At 29.2% G+C, this 25,512-nt stretch overlaps 1 protein-coding gene across 3 annotated transcripts in view; it reads right to left on the bottom strand.

Annotated features, from left to right (window-relative positions):
- The window catches only part of LOC132941836 (potassium voltage-gated channel protein Shaw-like), a 221,284-nt gene that overhangs the window by 135,573 nt on the left and 60,199 nt on the right, over positions 1–25,512 (bottom strand). For all 3 annotated transcript variants that reach the window (XM_061010035.1, XM_061010034.1, XM_061010037.1), the window contains exon 3: positions 13,036–13,116. The gene's annotated coding sequence lies outside the window, so the exon portion shown is untranslated. The remainder of the gene's footprint in view (positions 1–13,035; positions 13,117–25,512) is intronic.

Below are 25,512 nucleotides of genomic sequence, written 5' to 3'. Positions count from 1 at the left end.
AAACATTTCAAAATGTCTAGGTAGGTAGGTAGGTATAGGTACTATCCTAAACAGTGTAAGGAAAAAAGTCTAGTGGATATTGGCATATTGCTCTGCTGTACAGTATATAAAGGTGACAAACTTATGAGGAATCTTAAAACAAAAAAAAATTGTGATATATTATTTTAATATTTTTTAACTTTTTCTAGTTTTTTTTACCTAACGAATAAAATTTAATTGACAATTATAGAAATAAAACTAAAAAAATTAAAACTGAAATTGTCCGTAAACAGCTCAAAACAAATCAAAATATTTTAAAATAAATTTATATAATTTATAAAAATATATACCAAATATCAGTAACTAATCATATAATTTAATATTTTTAAATATAATATACTATACAATTATTGAATAACCTATATAATTTATAAATTCAGTTAGTCGGTATGAATTTATTTCTCTTTGTATGCTAGCATTTAGTAAGTAATTACTTTTATTTTAATAATATAACAAGAAATAATGTATAAAATTGGTTAAATTCTGGTTTGTATGCAAAAACAAACTTGAGAAAAGGCAAATCTCGATAAGAAATCATATTTTTCTGTTGGAGTGAAACATTTCAATATTATTTTTTCTTTTTAATTAATTAAAACTGAAAAGAAAAAAATCATATTGTTGGTTATTTTTAAAATTATTCAAAACTAATTAATTTTGTAAGTACAATAACATTTAATAGTCTTCGTTTAAAACGATAAAAATCATTACAACTATCCTAAAATCAATAATCGTATACTAAATCGTATTTACTAAATTTGTAAATAATTCCAAGCAATACGCAGTTTTTAATTAAAACGGTATACCTAGGTACTATAATACTATTATGATGACTTTGTATATTAAGAGTAAAATTTTATTATACCGATTTAAAATAAAATATAATATATTTAGGTAAAATTGAGTTTTTTACAATAAGATAATACGTAATTACAAACACAAATTAATAAATTAGTTCTTAAAAATATACTTTTATAGTTTCAATAACTGCACTGTCGGAGTTTAGATATATGTTGTCCAAAAACCGCACTCTTTTTCGGTCACGGTTTAACTAAACTTATAATAGGTTTAAATCGCACACTATTTTGTGTGCTAAATAACGGATAAGATAATAATAGACTATACAATGATCATGTCAACACGTTTTAAAACAAAAACAAGTTAGTAAATATCTAATAGTAATATTTTTGATTTTTAATTAAATTATATTTTTTTTTGGATCACTTGTTTAAATGTTTAAAGCTTGTTTTCATAATATTGTACGTATAATGTATAATATACATATGTATATTGTACATTATAAAGTACTATTGTAAAGACCTTTTTGGAGTCAAAATCATAAGTGCGTGGTTTTTGGATACAAAGATTTGAAAAATTGTGCGGTTTTAACCTACCAAAAGTGTGCGGTTTGAACCTATCAAAAGTGTGTGGTTTGAACCTATATCAAAAGTGTGCGGTTTTGTTCTGTATTTTATCGCAAGTGGGTGGTTTTAGGAGTCAACAGATGAGGTAAATACAAAAATGTCAAAAAAAATTTAACATAGGGGCCTAGTGTGGCTGGATAGTTGGCCTCAATCACTAACGTGTTCTGAGGTTAAGCATCGGCTGACGTTGCTAGTTAACGGACGGGTGTCCACCCGATTTTTAGTGCCGAATCGTTGTCCCGCATACACGTGTTCCTCAACAAACAGTAACCCCTTAAAAATAGCCAATGGCCATGATATGGTTGCCGATGCTTAAATTAAATAAAATATTTTAATATAATCAAAACTGAATCCCGATGCTATAATATTAACATATTTAAATTAATTAATTTGTATGGGAAGTGCTAAAATATCAAAAATGTATTTTTAACTATCTATTTGTATTTCTGGTCTATAACTTCCAAAATCTAATAGATGGCGTAAAATGTGTATTATTTCAAAAATGAGCAATTTGTTATTAAAATAATAACGTGTAAAAATATTAAGATGATAGCATAACATATAGTGTTTTGGAGAAAAATTCAATCATAATAAAATAATTTAAATTACCAAGCAATTTTTTTTTTTTAAATTTTTTATTAGATGATATACAATCTATACACAAAGGCATAATAAGAATATGTGCTATAATAAGTTTGAACATGACAAGGGTGAAGGAAGAAGCCATCCAGTGATCGCACTTCCTTTTTCTTAAATATATTTATATATTATTGGATAAGAATTTTTTTTTTTTTTTTTTGTTAATCATTAAGTAGGTATCTGCACCAGTTTCTTTTTAGACGCCGTGGTGGATTACTAGGAATCGTGTGAGAGGCTAGACCGGAAATTAGAGGGTTTGAGTGAGAAGGAAATTTCTTGAAAAAACGTTTGTAGTATGTTTTAGCTTCTTCATGAATGGTTTTGATTTTTAAGTCAGAATGGAGAGTGAAATTAGAAATATAAAACGGAGCATTGGTGATGGGGCGCAGAATTTTGTTTTGAACGGTTTGTATTTTGTTAAGATTGGATTTTTTGGCATTGCCCCAAAGTTGTAGACCATATGTCCACATAGGCTTAATTAAGGATTTGCAAATTAGTAGTTTTGTATTTAATTTAGTATGTTTATTTGAAAGAAGTATTTTCAGCAACCGGAGACGCGCGTTTAAAGCGAGTTTTTTTTCCCTTACGTGTTGTGCCCAAGTGAGACGCCTATCAATGGTTAGCCCTAGGTACTTAACCGATTGGGATGTAGGGATAGGTATGTTAGCTAAGGAAACTTGTGGATAGGGGGCAAGGCGATAACCAAGCAATTTAAATACACAAAACTTATATTAAAAAAAACCAGCGTGGAAAAAATTAAAAACTAATGCAAGTTATTGATTTTCGATAAAAAAATTGTTCTTAATATTTTTGAGATCAGTAAACATTATTAGTGAGCCAATTAAGTCATATTTAATTGTTTTCAAAATATTTGTACTGATGCAAGTACCGTTATTAAAGTTTAAAAATGTATAGTTAATACTTCTATAGGTACTACCATCAGAAATATACGTTAAAATAACTAATCGTATTGTTTAAATTTGAAATAATGTTAAAAATAAAATAATTTATGCTGTCATTTGTAGAGCGTTACAATATAATAAGCAATATTTACCACTCCACTGTGTTTGTCTCGTCAATATTTTTTTTTAATTTAATATTTTTGAAACATAATATTTGTATTTGAGATGCACAATATTGATAAACTGTTTGACATTTAATTTACCTGATCCGACTCAACTAGAAATGAAAATGTATAAAATCTTACAACAATGATTAAAGTAAGCGAATTTTCGATTTATTTTTTGTGAATATATTAGAAGTTTAATAACTTATTTCTTTTAAGAATTCAAATAGTTCTGTACATATAAAGTTAAGGCTGCAATGGGTAAGTAAACGCAGACAAATGTGCAAAAAACTCTGTAGAAATAATAATAAAATTGCGATACGCATATTAAAAATGGTAATATCAGACAGCAATATTACAATACAAAAGCAACAAAAACTTAAACGTTGATGCTTTAAATTTAGAGAAATTATTAATGCTCCTCGTTTATGTGCGTATTTATTACTATTATTATTATTTAATCATCTGAAAAGAAAAACGCACGAAAAATAGAATCGTCATTAATTAATACTCCTTCGCCGCACTTTTTGAGTGGGGAATATTGTCAACGAAAATATTTATATCACTGTAGTGGAACTTTGGAAATTGTTTTAAACCGTTTTCAACTTATGATCTAAACGACCAATCTGCACTGCAATAACATGCCTAACAATATGATAACGGTCGCACTACGCGACGGAAACTAAATCGATAAATCATTCGAAACGAAAAAAACTTTAAGTCTCCATTAAAATTCCCTGTTAATCGGCAGTATTTGGTTTCGCAAGTAGTGGAAGATCTATGTTGTGATCTGAAGAAGATCTACGTCAAATCGATTACTGTTTTAAGTCTACAAGATTAACTCTACTGTAAACGCTCTTCAACATTTTTATAATTTACAACTAATGGTATTCGATAGAACTTTGACGTCACTCATTTGAGTACTAAAATGCTGGTTATAAGATTGTATATGTTTCGTGAAGCTGAAATGAATTAAAAACAACTTCAGATTTAATGTTTTTTACTTTTACATCCTGAGTGGGGCGATAAATTAATTATTTTCACAAAATTATTTTCTTTATTGGTACTAACAATATATTACTTTAAGGCGGTTGAAAGTGGGTCGTTTTTTCGTGCATTTAGACCAATAAGCAAAAGAAAAAAAAACACACTTCTAGAAGTCCAATTTTCATTTTGAAAAAATGTTTGGATTTGTTTACTCCTTGTCTGTGTTATGTAGGAAATTAATTTATAATTTTATGTTTTTTAGTAACAATAAAGTAAAAGTGAATTTTGGAAAAAAAAGAAAATTAATTTGGTACTATATTAATTAAACAATAGAAAAAATCGAAAATCCATTTCCTACATAACCTAGAAAACAGAATAATGAATTTAAATGTGTTTTCAAAATTAAAATCGGGCTTTTGGTACTGGGTGAATTTTTCTTTCGCTTTTTGGGACTTTCATAGCCACATAGGAGTTCAAACATTTTCAATTGCAAAATATAGTGACGTGTGACTGCGCGTAGGTACGCTATACCGATTTCCGAGAATCTTAGCCGCGACTATTATACGGGCGATAAGAAATCAATTACATAATATTATAATGATACACAGCTGCTAAATAAAATATTATTTAGTATATTATGCCATCGTGATTCAGTCCGTGCACTATTTGTACTCACTACCAATTTTATTTTCTTGTGGTAAAAATGAGTAATTGGCGTTTTGGTAATAAAAAACGAGCTAAATTATTCATAAGACGAAAAAAGTTGAAACACAATTTGGCAAATTTACAAAAAAAAATGAAGAAATTCAAGAACTCGGCAATGACGACAGCAATAACGTTTCAGAAATAAGCAATAATCAGTTAAAAAGTTGTTCAATAATGCGATATTATAATTATTTTAAATCTCAGTGGTATTTTAGATTCTGAGCGAAGCGATGAATGTATTGATTTCACAATGATGAGTGTTTTTTTTTTATTTTTGTGTCTGTCATCACGTTTTAGGACAGTAAAAGTGCTTGGATTTTCTTCAATAGTAACTTTTCTGATAGGAAAGTGAATCTAGTTGGTACTTTGGGGGGTCAAAAGTAAAAATTTCCCAGTAGTTTTCACAAGCGACGTGAAAAACAAAAGAAAAATTAAGGAAAAACGGGAATTTTTACGCAAAATCGGTTTTCGAGAAAATCGATTTTGGTTTTTGGTGTAACTCTAAAACAAATGACCGTAGAGACATGAAATTTTTACTGAATGTTTATATTAGCATTTTCTATACACCATAAAATTTACAAAATATTTTGACTCTTTTTGAGCTGTTTACGGCCATTGTCAGTTTTCAATTTTTTTAGTTTTTTTTTTCTATAAATATCAATAAAAATTTATCTGTTGAGTAAAAAAGCTTGAAAATTTAATAGAAGGCTCCTAGGTTATTGTTTCAAAGGCAGATGAAAAAAATTAAAAATCCTTAGTCACAGTTTTTATTTATAAGCATTTAAAGATCAAATTTTGACAAAATACGGAAAAATCACGAAAAATAGTAAATTATTTTGAGTTGAGAATTCATAAAAATTTTTCTTTTTAAATCTAAGATTTGAAAATGTAATATAAGATTACTCATAAGTTTGCCTACCTTTATCAAAAAAAAAAATGTCTAGAAGAAACTTAAATTAAATTTTTATGAGCGTCTGAAATTTATATTTTTACAACATTTGATATTTACTCGATTTCTCATGTAACAATTTTCTTATTTTATTGTAATTAAAAAACGAATGACTGTAGATACATCTATAATTATTTATTTTGTTTTTTACTAGACACTTGTTACGTTGATGTTTAATTTATTATTTAGGCGTCTATCATTGGGTATAGGATCAACAAAGTTCTTTTTATGGGCGTACGTAATAAACACTGTTCAGTTTGCCAAAATAATGAAAATAGTGAAAAAGAATCACCATTTCATCAGTGTTTTAAAAATTGGAATGGGACTTCTACTGCCATGGAATCCGATATAATTGTCGAGGGATTCTGTCAAAGTGTGACTATGCATAATTTAATATATGATAAATTAATTGGAGATGGAGATTCAAGTATAATGAAGAAGTTAACACTTTCTAAACCTTATGCAGATTACGACATAGATGTAAAAAAAATAGAATGTATGAACCATATTTTAAGAAACTATTGTAATAGAATTGTAGACATGTCAGCTCGTCGTAAAAGTTCTTCTGGAACTGTAGTCCCGGGGTTTTTAAGGAAAACATTAAAAGATAGAAGGCTTAAATTAAGGTATATTAAGAATATAATATATAATTATACATTTATGTAGCAATATAATATAATACAAGCAATTGTTTTTTTAAAGACTTACTGTTGTCAATATATAATTTATAATGATTATGTTTTTGATAAAACTATGAACTAGGTACATTATACTTTATGTAAGTACGATGTTGTATTTACCTACCTGTTTTGTCAACACAATGCGCGGTGTGACGGTAATAAAATTATTGTTGAACTGTTTACTGATAAAACGAAATAATTACGCGTTCGGGGAACTAACGCACACCAATGATCAGTTATTACACACACACTCACACAGCAATTCTCAATGAATATAACATATTGCCTATACTCAACCCCTAAAAAACGGTCCACTTTCAACCGCCTTAAAGACTTGAACTTAACACCAAATATTTATATTTATTTTTTTTAGACATGAAATACATCTTGTTATATTTTTACTCTTTTTGTGCTATTTATAGATGGTTTAAATGTTAGATTTTGTTTTGTTTTTACGGTTTATGTATGATCAAATTTTTACCTGTAAGTAAAAAGCTTGATAATTTAATACAAGGTTTCTCATATGTTTTAGTTGTAGCAACCTACAAATACCCAAAATACACAGAAACAATTTTTACTTATAGACATTTTAATATTATATTAAATACACCATTTAATAACACCATATACATTTTTAAATTTATAGGGTGTTACCACTGGGTACCTACCCTAATCCTATTATCATATCATTCTTACTCGTCACTCAACAAACTTATTTATTATACCATGATCATGTATAGATTGTAGATTACTTCAATAATAATAAAAAAAAAAGTTCAAATTTCAACAAAATTGGATATTCAATAAAAAAATAAAGAATTTATAGTTATTGTGTTGTAAATAAAAGTATATTATTCGTAGTGACTTGAATATTTTTGCTACTAGGTACTATGTATATTACTAGGTATATTACTAATTATTACACAGAATGAACTATTCAAAATATATGGATAAATGTTAAGCCATTTATAAAATGAACCTATCACATGTGATAAGGTGCACCCTTATACGGTATGTCGGTATTATAATATTATGTAGTATATAGTTATTGAAAAATAAAAAACTTATATTAATATGATAAACTGATTATAAAATATCTTTGAATAGGGTGACGGACCGTCTCTACTCAGAATCATTTTTGTAAGAAATTATTTATAAAATATTAAAATCTAACACATCCTTTACACTATTACAGTTACATATATTCAAAAAAGAGGTAAAAACCTACTAACAGCAGAGATACTTCCTAAGTTTATTATTATTTTTTTATTTTGCAAAGCGAGTGCATTGAAAATGTTACGCATCGATAAACTCATACCTACTTTTTAATCTTCTGGGAAACATCACACAGTCATATTTAATGCTTATAAATTCATTATGTTCACTATGACAATATGAATGGTGAAAACGCAATATGGAAAACTACCCTAAGCTTAATATTCTGCATAATATAACGTATAATCATCGTAAACCCGAGACTTTCACAAATAAACGATTGTCCGCGAGACTCACGGGAAAATAAATTGCTGTAGGTACGCAGTGTATAATACAACGAACTACAAACATATACTCGTTATATAGTTCTGGTCCTTTCTGAATCGACCGGTCACGCATTTCTATTTGAACGGACATATCCAGTCGTAAAAGTAATCTATTGTTACTGTATATATATATATATAATATATAATAGTACATAGGGCTCAGTAGTCTAATTGACGAAATGGCGGCAATCGTTGTTTTTATCGACGAAAATAGTTCCGGAACGGAAGGCATCTACAAACGCTCCCAAACACATAATAATATGCCATTAAACTTCGTGTACAACTTTGCAATATAGAACGTTGCAGACTTTCAGACCACGTATACCATGTCTATCAAAACACATCATACGCGTTTAAGGTAAATGGAAAATAAAATAGATCCGCTCTTATTGTCATCAATATTACGTATAAATATAAATACTCAATTTATATTGAACAATATTAATAAGTAAACAATTTTTTTTTTTTTAAACACATACGCGAAGAACGATGTGCGCTGGGTGATTCACCAAACAGAGTCACATCATTTCGTACAGAGTTGGTCGTATATATATAGGTATGCCATAGAAGAGCACGCGTTTACCTACCTGTTACCGGACGCCGCATTGTGCGAGCATTACCAAGACAGTTTGATAGACATAGTGATTTTTGATCGTACAATCGCACACCAGTCAATATTATAGGTATCAGGAAAAACAGTGCATTTTTAAACGTTGAAAAACTTTAAGAATATTAATTACACCATTAAATCGTAGACAAATATTATATGTAGTTATACGTTTTGAAACAATTTTAAATTAATCACCATATGTAGACGCTTGAGATAATTTTCGTGAGTATACTCACAAACCCAAGTGTTATACACGAGGTGATGGATTTTTCACGTTTTCCGGCCGTATATGAGCCAAATGCACGGTATTATACATACGAGTGTGTACCTTAGGTACGATAGGTACCTTCGACTAGTGTACACATTTGTGCGTAACTCTGATTTCGTTGTCTGACGTTATATAGTACGGGTAGATGACTTTTTTTTTTTACGATCGGCTTGTGTATAATAATAATAATAATAATAACAATAATAATACAGCTATTCAACTCTGCGTCCGGTAGTGGTGCTCGACTCGAAATTAAATGAATCCCTTTCTAGGAACTGTCGCAAGGCCACACAATTGCGCGTTTTCCGTTAACTTAATAGAGAAATATTCGATAGTTTTAATTTGTTTCTCTCTTTGTTCTACGTATTAAACTTTGAGTAAATTGCTGTAACAGTAGTACAGTAATAATAATAATAATAATAGTTAACGTTACGTTATATTATATAAGCGAGTATTTTTATCGAATTGTCTGGAGTGAAAAACACAATTATTTAAAATCAGCATTTTGTAAAAGTCCAATTACGTCCACCATAGGTTTAGTTACTATTTAATGCTTATATAAAAATAATACTAATAAATAAGTAACAATATTATACCAACTCGTACAACGTCTAATCATTTCACGTCAAACCATCACGGTTCGAGTGCGTATGTAGGTATACCTCGTTTCGAGTATGTGACGTGTAAAGATTGACTGAGTCTGATGTGCGTACGACAGATGTCAATATGTCATATTATTATTATTAAATTATTAAAATACACAAAACATAATGCAATTGATACAATACACTAATACACATGATATAATATTATGTTGTATATTTTATTTTATCAATGATATTAGATACCGAACCAATAACTACCGTGGTATAGTGAAATAGCTGCCTGTATCCAAGAATTATTTTTTTATTTAAATGCCTAAGAAAAATCTCACAAAACTGAAAACACCGAAACAACGGTCCCAAATTATTTTTAAAAAGAATGGTCGCTGGTATACAGGAAATGTTTACCTTGGAGAAATTAATAACATATTATAATTTTAAGTCGGGAAAAATGTTTCCAAAAGTTTAACAGCGGTGGTCGAAATGCCCTAGGTTAATTTTTCTCCTAGGGGTAAAACTTTTTGATGGTATTAGATTCCTGTGACATTGGTACGAACAATTAATGAAAACACACACGTCTAAAACATCCACTGCAGGATGCCAATTTAAGTCGGGTTTCACGGATATCAGTCGAAACACGAAAATATTAAGATATCCATATTGTTCTAATATTATTCTAAATTTTTTATCGGACTTGTACGACTACAGAAACTGGTGTAATTTTCAATCATTTAAACAAATAAAATATAACAGCATAATATAATTTGTACTATTTCACTACCTATAGTAATGGGGTGTTTTGGAGTCAACAAAATCGTATTATACTATACAAATATTGAAGTATATACGCCGGACGTGAATGTCAAATACCACGTTTAATTATCATAATTTGTATTACTTGAAATAATATCAAATGCCACGTTTGACTATCATAATTTGTGTTACTTGATATAATTTCAAATGGGTCCGAGCAATAATTGCAAACGGTGCATTACCTCTATGTTTTACGCCTAAAACGTGACTTTTCATGCTCGTTTGTGGTAATTACTTGCAAATGTAGCCAACTTCAAAAACACCATACGCAATTAAACTGCCTTTGTATCAGCATAGTACGCAGCACGCCAAATTAGTATTAATATAACAACGGTGAATACAGTGAATAGGTATGAGCAGTAGCGTATAATCACGTGAATGTACGACACAACACTGGCATGGCACCCCCAAGGCTCATTATAAAGCAGGTGCAATGATAAGCTGAGCTTCGCAACCCTATTCAATATTTATAATATTTAATTATTGTTTTGTTGAATTCGTTTGGTAGAAGATAACGCAACTGAATAATTGTACGTTATCACTTATAAATTATAGCCGTGTCATTGTGATATTTTGGACTAAAGCTGACTACAATCTGATAAAATAAGTTTTTCTTTTTTTTTTAATATTAATATTGTATTTTTTCATGCATATTATAATAATATAGTGTTTGTAAGATACAGATTCCTTTGAGAGTTATCTCGATATTTGTGTGTAATCAAATATAAAGAGATAGTGCACGCGATTGGTTTTAAATATGACTTAATTTGTATTTATGACTATTGGATCAATGAAAGTTTTGCATCTGCTGAAATTTAATGGAAATACGCCAATTGGTATAAGTAAATAATAGGACAAAATGGTCCATTGCGATTTACCTCGATTTGAATCGTACGCTTTTGTATTAATTTTGCCTCGACACGAAAAGTATACTTTTCAAGTCTTTCATCATCGAGGAAATGCATGAAACGATAAATATTGTATGAAAAGTCAATGCTGTTGAATTAAACAGCATGGTGCATCACGCATGCGTATTATAATACAATAATAAATTGCGTACCACCATGCATTACAGTATTCATTTTTTATTCAATCATAAATCATAAAGGTATACAATATTATGCGTTTGTGTCATAATCTTATGTATGTTCTGTATCCACCAAGGAGCTTATCATTAAAATTAACTGGTTTTAATTGATAAACGAAATTTGTAATACTTAATGAATATTTTACGGAAAGCCGTGTAAAAATGTGTAATACTGTGATGCAATTGATCGCTTTCGTGTTTTATCGTTACTCTATATGTTTTTTCTCGAGGTCATCTGCAGTTACTAGAATAATATATAGTTGGATACATATTACATATACATTTTTTCTGAAGTTAATAGGTACGTACAATTATACTTGGTGCCTTGCATGTAAATTTAAGTAGTTTACAAAAAAATCTTTTCGTACCCCCCCCCCCCCCCCCCCACCATCTTATCGTCATTTAATATTTCACTGAAACACCGTATACAACATTCTACGGTTACGACCACGCGTTAAAATGGCTAGGTTGTACCTATTTAATTAATTTGATATTGAATCGTTGTTTGTGCAGGGGATAACATATTGTTCCAAATAACAGACAAATAGCATATAAAACCAAACATTATCAAATATATAGGTAGGAACGTATTATTGATGCATTAAAAGTGTAATTAATTTTGAGACCTTTGGAAATATTATTGTTCACAGATGTTTTTCCCGCGAAGACATTTCGACCACAGATATTATTATTTCGGAGATATTATGGTGCACGTAAGTACCTAACCTATATATTATATATAAATAAGCTGCACCGCATACGTCATGTTTCAAATCGATCCAGACTTATAAGTTATATTTATACCATGTGGCTCAGTGGCTGCAGACGCACGATTGTTATATAATAACAATATTATACGTATTATTTTATATACACATACATTGTAACTTCAGGTAACAGTAAGTCTATTTTTCCAAAGTTTTTTGGGTCGATTGTATCTTTATAATAACATTTTATTTGAAACTTTTCGTTTGAGTGATTTTTTTTCTTCTTTTGAATCCCCATTATTATGTTTAATGGTGTAGGTACTACGTCGATACATTATTATTTCAGTGGAAACGTCGTCAAATCATAACGATTGCAATGGAAAACCCTGTGTTATTTTCAGTTAATAAACATTATTACCTATGTCTGAAATAATATTGCTATGTTACTTTATAAGTACATTTCGTAGTGAAGCTTTGAAGATTTTAGATTTGGAGCGTTTCTTATTTTATTTTCATAACTCGAGAAAAGATCAAAAATGGATTACGCCTGAATACACTTTAGTCTGGTCGAGTTAATTTAATTAAAACGTTAGAAAGTTGCGATAAACGGATGAGGCCGCGGCCAATCGACTTTTCGAACACAATACCAAACAACAAAATTAATATTATTATGCCATTATAGAAATAACATTGAGATACCTATGTCTGTGATCGAAGCATAATATTATATTTGTGTAAATTGAATATTATTAACGACATTTTAACTTAATTTATAGTTTATCATGTTTACACTATTATCGAAGGCCGAAGCTGGCCAAAATAACATGTATCGGTGGTGTATGATCGGATAAATAAGTACACGTATCAGAATATATCTATACATACAACTATATTGAAGCACAATAAATAATTAAATTTTACCAATAGTAAAGGATCCCGGCGCAGGAAGGTTTTATCCGTCGTTTCGTCTCCATTGGCATGGCGTTGTAGTTGTCCCGCCTCCTGCACAAACCAAACAGAAACATATACATTATTTTTAATGTAGTAGCGTGGAGGTAGAAAATTGACACGGATAAATCGCAGTCATACTAGTAAATAAACGATATAATATCCGATGTTTAATCATTAAACATAAATACACGGTAAATAATAATGCTTCAAGCGTGTATAATATTATTGTATATTAATAACGCTTCAAGAGTATATAATATTATTGTATATTTACACGTTATGCTATATTATAGTATTTATACTGAAAGTGAAAATCTTCAACGATGTAAATGTAACTGATCGATTATAATGTCGTAACAGTTTCATCGGATTTTAAAACATATATTCTAATATGTATGAGATGTAACAGTTTAACACTACGCTGTTACTTGAGAATTATTATAAAATTAACAAACATAGAATACGGCCCTATACCTATATTTTTGTCTTAGTTTTAGTGTACCTCTGTTCGAGAGAAAATTTGCGTCGGAGTACTGATAGGTTTATGGAACTAATTCAACCAAAACGGCTAACCGCCTGTGGTGAATTGAATATAGTGTTTGGTATTTTGTCGAACGTGGTTCAAACTACTCTCCAAACTTTCCTGATATTATCTCTAAGAACAATCTCCGAAGTCCTGATTGACTGATTCATAACCAATAAGCAGCTAAAACTATGATAGCTAAAGATTGACATTTTCATGGTACGTTCATATCACCAGTGGAGTACTAAGAAAATATTTTACAAAATGTACATTTAAAGAAAGGCTTACACAAGGATTTGGTGGCTCTCGAAAAAAGAAATTGTTTTTTTTTTAATATATATATGGTTGCTATTGGTTGCAGAAAATTAAATTGTTATTACCTATGTTTGGATTTAATTTTATACCTGCATTTTATATTTAGTTAAAACCACCAAAATTACTATGTTAAAAATCTGTGTAGTTTCCATTTAACGGAGTTGAGTTTAAGACAGGTCGATAAATCCATGGGCGTTATTTAATTTGTCACGAGCAACGCCACGCCGTGCAGGATAAACTAGTTTACTATAAAAAGAAAACGTAATTTAATATAGACAAAAATAAGTGTTTAATGCCCCGGACCGGAGTGGTTTACAAGTTTCCGGGCTATGTAGTTTTTGGTACATAATATAGGTAATCATATACTCACTGATGTTAAGTTACGATACTGAAGTGGACATGTTATTATTTTTTTTTATCAACTTTGTGTGATTATATTACTATAATAAATGGATATATCACTATTATAATTTATAATTATTCGGTCAGTAAAATACACACGGTGATCTGCAATTAGGTATGTTTCCGTTAATCTCATACATTTTGTTTAAATGTGTGCACCTTATTTCCCTTCAAAATAGAAATGCAGTAAAAGCCAAATTAAAGCGCATTCAAACAAAAAGCAACAAAATTAAATACAATCGAGATACTGCATTTGTAAAATGTAACTATTTAGTTGTATATTGACATACTGAAGTAAATTCATTGGATTCAAACGAATAAATTAATTACAGTAACTTACTCAATGAAAAGATACACTCGACACCTATTGACCTACTGTACAGAAGAGCAATTTTCCCAGTTTTTTCTCTCGTGTTTTTCAACTTTAGTTAATATTAATAATGCCCCGTTAAAATAAACAAAACTCATTTCCATTATTGCGGTTGAACACACTAATAAACCTAAAGCTTGTGTGCAGTGTGCTAAAAACTAAACGGAACATCTCTAGCATCTAATGGAAGTATTATCCATTAACATTGTGTATTTGTGATGGCACAACATTAAAGATTACAAATGATTCTGTGTAGGTAGTTCAGACAAAACTACATTAAAAAAAAAATAATAATAATAATAATATTGAAATTCACAGTTTGATACTATTATGCATTTTTAAATAAAGTGACAAATACTCCGATATCATATGTCATTAACTGCAAGATATTTAGCAAACAACAGTTTGGCGTGGGATGAAACCTCGCCATATTATGATGCATGATATTGTTATAGTCAACAAAACAAATACTCACCAAAACTGTTGAAATAGGAATAAACAGTTTTACTATTGTTAAAGATATAAAATATGACGGTGATAAGTTGACGATTCGAATATAATGTTCTTGATGTAACTTCTAAGTTGTAAAAATTTACTATAATATAGCTGTTATCGAATCACTTTTACTATTTTATTTTTATTATAATTTTGTTATATCTGCAATTCAGAATAATTATAGACCTAATTTTCATATTAATTAATCAGACACATTTTTTAAATAATGGAAAGCTTTATATTTTTATTAATAACATAATGTTTATTTTATTCACATTTTGTAAATAAATGTTAACAAACCTGGAAAGTTTGATTTAATCAAAATAATAAAAAAACATTTTGAGCGGTTTTTTCATTGAAGGAAGAATTAATTTTATTTTGTGTGGTTTTGTGTATTTAATACTTCAATACTGAAAATTTAAAGTTAATTTCAATAATATCCATTGAAAAATAGCCTTCATCATTACCACACAACTTTATTGTTTTGCGTGTATAAATATGTATATATATATATATTATATTACATAAATAATACGTGAAGAATAGTCAAATCGGATCACTAAGTGGCAATTTGGACAGTACAAATTCTATATTACATTGTTATTATATTATTATTATTGTAACATTGAAAATGGTAAGATTATTGATCTCGTAACAATTTATTTATGTGCATCAGATTTATATTGAATATTATTTAGACCATATTTTAGGTTCTGAGCGAAGCGATGAATGTATTGATTTTACAATGATGTGTGTTTTTTTTTTTATTTTTTTATTTTTTTATTTTTGTGTCTGTCATCACCTTTAAGGACAGTAAAAGTGCTTGGATTTTCTTCAATAGTAACTTTTCTGATAGGAAAGTGAATCTAGTTGGTACTTTGGGGGGTCAAAAGTAAAAATTTCCCAGTAGTCATTTTCTATACACCATAACATTTTAAAAATATTTTGACTCTTTTTGAGCGGTTTACGGACATTGTCAGTTTTCTTTTTTTTTAGTTTTTTTTTCCTATAAATATCATTTAAATTTTATTTGTTGGGTAGAAAAGCGCGAAAAATTTAATATAAGGCTCCTGATATATCGTTCTAATAGCAGTTGAAAAATATTAAAAATACATAGGCACAATTTTTTTTTATAAGCATTTAAAGTTCAAATTTTGACAAAATTTATCAAATTTATAATTTATTAATTATTTTGTAGTTAAAAATGTATAAAATATTTAACTTTTATGGCCAAAGATTGAAAATTTAAAACAAGGCTCCACGTAAATAGGTTATATATAAATTACTTTATTCACAATAATATCATAGGCTGACTGACCGTTTTCGCTCAGAATCGTTTCTCTTATACAATGATATTATATCATTGAATTCCAATTTAACACCATCCATTAAAGTGACCCACTTGTAACCTACTGTACAGCAGAGTGACATCCACTTATCCACCTTTTTTTAGATTGTATTCAAATTTTATCGGACTTCAAACGTAGTTTTCCAATTAAAATCTAGTCTCACTTCAGTAAGTCCTAATAAAAAAGTGACAGTGGTGGATCTAGAAAATTTTTTTCGGTTTTACGACACAAATATTTAAAAACGACCCAATTTATTAACTCAAATGCTAGGCTAATGGTGGGAGGGGGGCGGACGGCCCTCCCTTAAATCCGCCACTGGAAAGTGACATTGCGACAGAGATACAGATATAGAGAAACATAGACAGAAATAGAGAAACAGAGAGACAGAGAGACAGATAATGAATTAGTGAGCAGCAAAAGGGAGGATGGTTCGGTTAATCAAGACACCGTTAACTTAAATCGTGAGAATGTCGTGCATCGACTTACTGTGATTGCACTCCTATTTGCCGTGTGCAAACCGTAACTTCGTACCTAAACTTATTTTTCAATACGTGGTCACATACGTGTACACGCATACTATACTATTTATTAGATTTCTTCATTAAGTTATTTAACTAACACCCAGCAGAATAATGACGGTGAACCAGAAAAAAAAATACAAGACCAGCGAATTAAGCAGATCAAGTGTGTGTTAAGAGAGTTTATGTCATAAGAGGTACCTGGGTTGCTGGGCATAAAACAAATTTGTTAATATTTATTTATACCTAACACACACCAACTAAGTATTTAACACAATTTCTTATAAACTGGTAAACATTGATGTAACTATGTATGAAAATATAAATAGGTACACACTACACAATATAAATTATATACGACGGTTAAAGTACCAAGTGGTGAGGCATTGTTAATATTATTTTCACGCGATATTCAAAGACGTCTAACACAAAAACCGGCGGGATTGGTTTTCTAGTGTAGTAAATTATAAGTTTCATTCAATTTACGTGGCCAACGAAAAAAAAATGTCACATCTCATACAACAATTTTTCGGATTTATTTATAATACATTGTGAGGAAAGCATATTTTGAACAGTACAGTTATACCTCTTGTACGTATATTGTTGTTATTTTTTTATTATTATTATTATTATTATTATTTGGTCCAGAGTGACGAGGTACGGTTACTCTCACACTGTTTCTCTTGGCGGAGAATTCAATTTAAAATTTAATTATGTTTCGGTGTCAAACACCAATCGGTTATAAACAGAGAGGAAATAACTTATTTTATATTTCTCTCGTCGTTATTCAGAATCTAAATTGTCTTGACAATAATTATGTGGCTTTTTTCCATTTGTATTTTGTACGTCCTCTGTAGTTTAGAGGAAATCTGACATCACCAATGCGAGCTTTACAAATGAATATATAATTTTCCGAATTTTCCGAAAGCTTTTATATATTATTATGGACTCTTCACCACAACATGATTGTTTTTCATATTACACAACATATATTATGGTTGGTTACACCTAGATGATCATGATCTAATACCGAGACAAACGGCTGTAGTCACTGAATCGAAAAATCATTTAAAATGTCTTATGCCGTGCGTTGCTATTAAATCAAATTTACAAACGATCAAATGGCTAGTTAACAAAAACTAACAAGAACCAAGAACCTAATCAAATAAATAATTTAAAACCATTTACGAAACTGACGCTGCGGTATGTATGATAATATATTTATATTTTATAGCATATAACTTTTTATTTGAGATGAAATCCAACTAAAGCGATAACATTTTTACCCGACTAAACGTCGATAATAATATGATCAACTCATAAATATTGTATTAGTCTGTAAGTATTATATTACTATACAGTTTGAATGTGCGAGAGGGTTGCTCGAGAGAAATGTATTTTCATGTTCAGTTCGATTCAAAGAGTAGGTGTCAAACGAACAGGTAAAAAAAATCCAATCGAAATTTTCGATTTTGCAATAAATATGACTTTTACGAAATATCCTGATGAAAAATGTTTAATATTCTCATGGGTGGGAATTATCAATATATTATTATAATGGTTCGAAACGTCCATGGAACTGATACGGTCGTTATCAGACGTCTAGCACCGACCGATAGCTATATTTTTTTTTCTCTAGAACCACGTCCAGTCCACAGCAACCGATACTGGACTCAGTGTCCTGTTTTCCCGTCAACTATATAACGGGAGGAGATCGCGGAGGAGTCACGGTCACACGGTATGCGGTATCCATCGGACACCACCGGACATGTCGTGACGTGTTTTCCTTCGTCAATCGATGCATACCGACTATCGCATTAAATATTATTTCATATTTGTACAATTGTATGTATAAAATACATTGTATACATAGGTATATTGTACGTAATTGATTTTAGTCCTTACTGTTTAATTTAGGTATTAGAATTGTACCCAAACCCTTGTTATAATAATATTATAATATGCTCTGCACGACCATTAAACGGTGAGACTTATCATTTCGTTTGTGTATTAAATATTAATCAATATTGTGTCACCTGTCTTTCCACCACCGAGACCACAATGCAGGACGTACCGCGTCAATACCTATATATTATGTGCATCGTGCGTTAGTGGAAAAATAAATACACGCACTTAAATGGAAAATTATTATAATACCTACCTACATTACCACTATGCATTTTTTTTGTTGGGTGAAAAAAGGGCATTTTGCCGCGATTATTATTCTCGTAATTTGTGCGGTCTTGTAAACACGGTGCGTATTGATTTTATTATTATTTTTTGCTTCATTCACGTTTCCAATCGTCCATACACCATCGGCTTAGCTGGTGCAACAAGGGGAAGGTGTTTCGATAGTGTAATATTTTTAGCACTTCCGGCCAAGCCATACCAAATAATTGCAAAAAGTAAAGAATTATTTTTCTCATCTGATACCATCACAGATATTTAATAAGTAGGTATATGTACGTGGTTTTTATTGGATCTATATCGTTTATCGTTTATTTCTAACCAATTATAGCGAGTTGCTTATCGATACAAATAATAGGAATGTTGGATGACATTATCTTGGCAATCTTATTCCCACATTTGGCCAAATGTGAAAGAAAATTATAACTAGTTTGACATTTTAACATAATGTTTTGAAATATATTAACTTCGTATTATATTAATATTGTATTTGCTTTATAATGTTGCATACCTACCATCATTTTTATTTTCTATCATAACTTGTAACATAACATAATATTGTAAACTAATTAATGTTATATATGTAGAGAATGGTGCAGTTATTAGGACCCCCGTGGTTCTCTAACAGTCTCATGATTTTAGCACTCCCCATCCCTCACATACGTATTTTAATCACCGCAGTATACGTGAAATTGCGACCTATATTATTATAACTTATTCGGCAGGCGTACAAATATATTTAGGTACGGAACCGTATTATAGAATTATAGTACTTACTCAGCTCTGTAGACATTTTCGGAAAAACTTGCAAAAATTAAATAGCTCGTTAATATTCATTAGCCGTGGTGAAGTGACATTATATTTTACGCATACACATACACACGCTACGAATTAAACCGTATAGTTTTAGTTGTCGTCACCGTCTCGGCATTAACGAGGTGGAAATACCTTAACCAAATATGCATGACCCTCAGGCACGTGGAATTTATTAAGTCCCTGACACCCGCGCGCCCATAATTTATATAGGTGGGTGGTACATGGTGGTCGGCCGCCCCCGCTCCTTGCTCCGGGGTCCTATAAAAATGTATTATTAAAATATTATGCTGTTCGCTATGTTCGTTTGTAGCCCTTCGCAGTGGTTTGGCTCGGATCAAATATTTGCTACGCCGGCCGAAATAAAAATATGGGAACTCGAAAATGGGTTTGACAATTTTTTCACTTGGATCACAAATAAATTCATACTTTAATAAAACTCATATATCTCTAATACGCTATGTATAGCAAACAGATTTTGATTCTACCTAGTTACTTTTAGGCTTCCGTTAATTTATTTTATTTTCATATTTATTTTATTTTATCACATTTTAATCGATTTAATGTAAAAACATATTTCAGCTTTTTTAAGTGACAAAAACTTCAATGAAGTACTTTATAGAAATAATGTGTAAACACTATAGTTTTGAGTTGGTAAAAATATAAAGTAGGCTAAAATAAAGAAAAAAATAAACTTTTTTTAAATTTAATATAAAGTTAAAAAAATTGTGTAGGAACTTTTAACTGGACTAGGTTAACCAAAAATGTAATTAACTTTCAACTTTTTCTTATTCATGCACATTAACTTAACTTAACTGAGTTAAAACCATTAACTTGGACAGCTTTGAATTTAATTTTACTATCCCGCTATCACACATTATGCAACTTAAAGAACACACAATTTACGTAAGTCTCAACTAAATCAAATATTTTTGATAACTGTCGTGTTTCGAAAATCTTTTTTGGTTTATGCAATATTAACATTTTTAAGTATATCGTAAATATTTATGAATATTCTTATATAATTATCACCACCATGGTTCCGTCGGAGTTCCTTCAATTTATTTGCAATTATTCAAAAACGCCCACTCAAGTTACAACTCAGACTTAATTTATTCATTTTAATCTTAATGCAACCAATAAACCAATTTATAGAACAAATAAAGCAAATAATTATACAATTAAAATATATTGTTTGGCTTGCCATCAAAAAGCTTCGTCGAAGCCGAAGAGAATGCCATAAAAGATCAACAGACCATGTAACGAATAAAATGTTCTTTTATTTTTTATAGAACCAAATTGTACATATATAGAATATAGGTTCATATAATAATAATAATAATAAACGAAATTGTCTGTGACCACAAAATGCATTTTCTATCATTTTCTATCATTTTCTTCCACGTCAAATACCAAATGTATGTTCACACATGACCGACATAGGTGTACACTGTACACAGTAATAGCGATAGTATTTTAAACCATAATATAGTTCTATTATATAAATATTAGATTTTGTCGTGCATCACAATATTATAGGTACTCTATGTAAGTGTCCTAAATCTTTAGGAAAAATGCAAATTAGTGTAGTGTGTATAATGTATATAGATTATATATTTATTTAAGGTGCTCAATATTATTAAATAGTATTCTAGTAAACAATAAGTTTATATTTATTATGATAGGTATGCAATAATTTTTTTTATTGTTATGTTCACATATTACATTGTTACATCTGTACGTTATTATATAGTTCCCAAATATATAGTGGAAATTTCTTTGGAAAAAAAACACATTTTGCATGGAACCTTTTGCGTTATTGGCAGAAGTGGGCAGAAGATGTTCAAATCTGGAAACCTATTATTTGACGAAAAAGGACCGTGCTAAAATAGACTAGAGGATAAACGTATTTATTTTTATATTTAATAACTTGTTTTTTAATTATGTAGAGATGTTTTATTATTAAATTATGTTCTCTAATTTTTACACAGCTCTAAAAAAATACAGTTACCAATAAACGACTAATACTAATAAAACAATACTGGATTATAACCTCAAAAATACTCTAAATAAGGATTTAAGATAGCTTAATAAAAAACGACATAGACTGATATTGTTCAAGTAGGATATTGGATATGCAACCACTTGTGAAAAGGGTATAGTTAAATATCTGACCGAGCAAGATGAGAGCAACATAGTAATAATATTCTTTTAATACATTTGAGAGTTGGGTTGAGTAGGCGAAAACGTTGTGAAGAGAATTGTGCAATAAATTCCCTCAAACTTCACTTCAAAGTATTCCTACCCAAATTAATAGTCATTAGCAGCCAGTTGTAGGTAAGGTTATTTCAATATTAAAATTATTTTATTACAACCGAATATTTAAATTACTTTAATGATTCAATTTTACTTCTGCAGTAAAAGTCAATTTTCAAAACAAATACAGATACCTATTGTGTACGATCAGTGTGAAATATTTTAACATCAATAATAACTAAGATTGAAATTTAAATTTGATATGCCTTTGTTTATCGTTGTATTAATAAAACGTTTTGGTGGTATAGATAATTAATTAACCCATAATGGATTGTGAGTTATGGCACTTAAGAGTTAAGAGATACGAAAATGTTTGCTCTTTGTGTTTGGCGCGTCCTAATTAATTTTTTGTAAGCATTATTACCATGCTAATTAGTTTAATTGTTTTATTTTTAAACTTATGAGCTTAGGGAATCTGTACACGTTTTTATGTTACCCAGTGGCCAATACTATTTAATATAACGTTAAATTTATATAACCGTTAAGAATCATAACCTCAAAATGTCTTCCTTAATTAACAACCACATAACAATATTATACAATGTAAATTATGATTAATTGCGTTATATTAGAAGAACTCAGTTCACATTATCTGTTGTTCATACACTTTTTCGGACTTCTATATAAAATAAAAATTATATTTTGAAGTCTACCAACATTATTTTATATATTAATATACCTCTACGCCAACTATGATTTATGAATACTACTTAACAATTCTGCATACTATTTTTCAAAAACATTATTAAAAGTATGTAAAAGTAGGGCCCTCCTTCATCTACTGGATAAGAAAATTTAATGTTTTAAAGGTCAGTATTTGACTTACTTGAGTGAATATTATCTCATGAGAACAGTTTTTTATGATTTATTATTACTTTTATTATTGATTATACATTTTAGTAACTATAATTAATGCTTTTGCATATTGATGTTAAGTCATACTCTGTTTAAGCAATTAAGGGCAACAGCAATATTATGCGAATGTTTTTAATCTTGATGAATCAAGAATTACGATGAAAATGGTTAAATATAAAAAAGGACTTAAAGAGTAATTATTTCAAGTTATAAAAATAGATTGATTTTTTATTATTATAATTTAATCAGTTATTAAAACAAGGATATGAATAAAATGTAATTTACTTTTATTAAAGAAATTGACGAATCACCGTAAATAGATAAACCGATTAATTTTCTATTACGATTTAAAAAATAAATTATAATTTAACTATCTACAGAAATGGAAGTTAAAAATATATCAATATAGTAGCTTATAACTTGAATTTAAAAAAAATCGGAATTTTTATTTAACAAACTTATAGATTAAATTTCAAATAAGACAATTTAATTTTATTCTAACCCAGAATATTCAGATCAAGATAAAACAATTTCAACAGGTATGTGAATGGTTTTATACAATTAACTAGGCTTATATATAATTTTAGGCTTTACAACTATAAATACCTTTAAAAAAAATGCCATCAGAACATAATACAGTAGGTAAACGACACTATAGCACGTGTGCTACTTAATAGTGGTGTATTAGGTTGGTACCATAATTATTATTAATTTGTTACAGAATTTTCCAAGTGAATTTACAATTTTTGAGATTTCCTCATTATCATATTTTCTACTTTTCTGTATAAAATGGAAAAATTACTTTTCTATAAATTTGACATAATAAATATGATTCCTGAGTAAATACTAAATAGAGCAGGTGGAGCCTATAGCACATAATAGTACTATTATGTGCTATGCTAAAACGATTTATATTTACACATTTAACTGACAACTATATCCATTATTAATTAATTTTAATTTATTAATGTACTAATTTATGTACCAATGTCACTAGTGTAACTTTGATGATAAGTGGAAATACAAATTGAGTTATATTTTTGGAAGAAGACATGAAGACATTATATATAATGTGTTTCAATCAATCAATATAACATGACAGTTAATTTGATTTTATTAAAATAAATCTTTACACCAGAAACATGTTTGCCAAATATATAACATGTCATCATAACGAATCTGATAAGTCCTATGAGATATTTAAACAAAATGATTTGAAAAATAAATAGTTTTGTTTGCCATAAATCACTCACGTGATTAGCTTTGCAAGCGCATACACATAATTGATCCTATTTTAGTTACCAACTTGTCATACTTATTGTGTTTGTTATAATAATTATTATACACACATGAATAAATCCAAAAGCAAAAATAAAAAGTCAGTTAAATACAATCTATAAATTGTACACACGTCATTTACGTTTTGAAATAGTTAATTCGACCTTATTAGTTATTAGTTATTACTATATAATTATTATATTACGTTTGACTCATAAAATGCGAAAACAATATTTGATTTTCATTCATCGATTATTTTAAATTTATATGCGGTCTTGAAGGGCAATGTGGGTTGAATACTTTTCTGTGTTTACACACTTTTTAAAAAGCTTAGCAAAAAAGTTGAAATTCATTATGCACTGTGAAAATATTTACCCTCAGAGGATTAGAGTGAAATAATTTTATATTTTAGTTTTTTTTTCTCTTAAAACATTTTTGTTAAAAAAAAGTGAATTCCACCACCAACTTCTAAAACCATTATAGTTCCTTTGTAACTTACATTTTTGGTAACTAATACATAGATATTGGGCTATAAGTTTGTTTACTGTTCTTATTGAAACGGATGGCACATAATAAAGAATTTTGAGAAAAATGTTTGTTTAAAAAAATACTAGGCGCATCAATTTTGTTTTAATACTTGGATCACGTTAATGTTAATGCTGTACGAATCTCTCGTTTGAGTTTTAAAAAAAAAATCTACATATATAATACCTATGTGAATGAGATTATGAATGAGACCGATGATAATGTACTATAACGTATAATTATGTTAATACATAAATAGTTGCACTTATATCATATTATAATAATATAAGGCCCGAAAATTTGTCAAATCGAACTAAACTAAAAATTCTCAATTATTACTTTGCCAAAAGCATAAATCACGTTACGACAACGGTGTCCGTGCGTTATGTAAAATGCATTTTAATCCATTCTGCCATAGTGTTGTTAAATTCCTATTTACGAGCATTTAATTTAGTTTTGCGGTGCTACCTATAACCACCGGTTAAAAGCACAACACAGCAG

The sequence above is a fragment of the Metopolophium dirhodum genome, chromosome 3, assembly GCF_019925205.1.
Source record: "Metopolophium dirhodum isolate CAU chromosome 3, ASM1992520v1, whole genome shotgun sequence".
Classification (NCBI taxonomy): Eukaryota; Metazoa; Arthropoda; class Insecta; order Hemiptera; family Aphididae; genus Metopolophium; species Metopolophium dirhodum.
Note: the sequence above shows the minus strand (reverse complement) of the source record. Positions and strands in the feature narration are given on the sequence as shown.